This window comes from Arachis duranensis, chromosome 2 (assembly GCF_000817695.3).
Source record: "Arachis duranensis cultivar V14167 chromosome 2, aradu.V14167.gnm2.J7QH, whole genome shotgun sequence".
Classification (NCBI taxonomy): domain Eukaryota; kingdom Viridiplantae; phylum Streptophyta; class Magnoliopsida; order Fabales; family Fabaceae; genus Arachis; species Arachis duranensis.
Genome location: NC_029773.3, coordinates 9,532,634 through 9,533,281, shown reverse-complemented (window position 1 = coordinate 9,533,281; position 648 = coordinate 9,532,634).

The following is a 648-nucleotide window of genomic DNA, read 5'->3' as shown; positions in this document are numbered from 1 at the left end:
TTACGGATTTCAAAAAAATCGAAGCCGGAAGTTCAGAAAAATTTACGTTTTCTCCCTTTCTCTCTTCGTTATGCTCTTCCCTCTCACGTTATTCACGTACATATATATATATGAATGCCTTGACTTTCTTTATTATTATGTCTAAACCGCCTTGGGTTTCTCTATGATATATATATACACACACGTAACCTAATGCATAATGATAATAATAATAATATATATGTAACCTAATGTAAAATATAAACCACCTTTTGTTTTCTATGATTTATAATTAATAATAGTAATAATAATACTAACAATAGTAATGATGGTAATTTAATAATAACAATAAATGTAATAATAGTAATAATAATAGTAATACAATGAATATAATATATATCAACTTATAATGCAATTTAATACTTACGGTAAGTATATATAATAATAATAATAATAATAATAATAATAATAATATAAATTTGATTAAATTTAAATTATTATAAAATCAGTTTAATTACTGATAATAAAAATATTTTTTTTCTAAAAATAAGGAATTCTAATTTTATAAAATAAATTATCTTATTTATATTTATATTTTTAAAACTGAGGGTCACTACAATATTAGTATTGGCAAAGTTGGTTCTTATAATCAATGAATAATTTAAATTA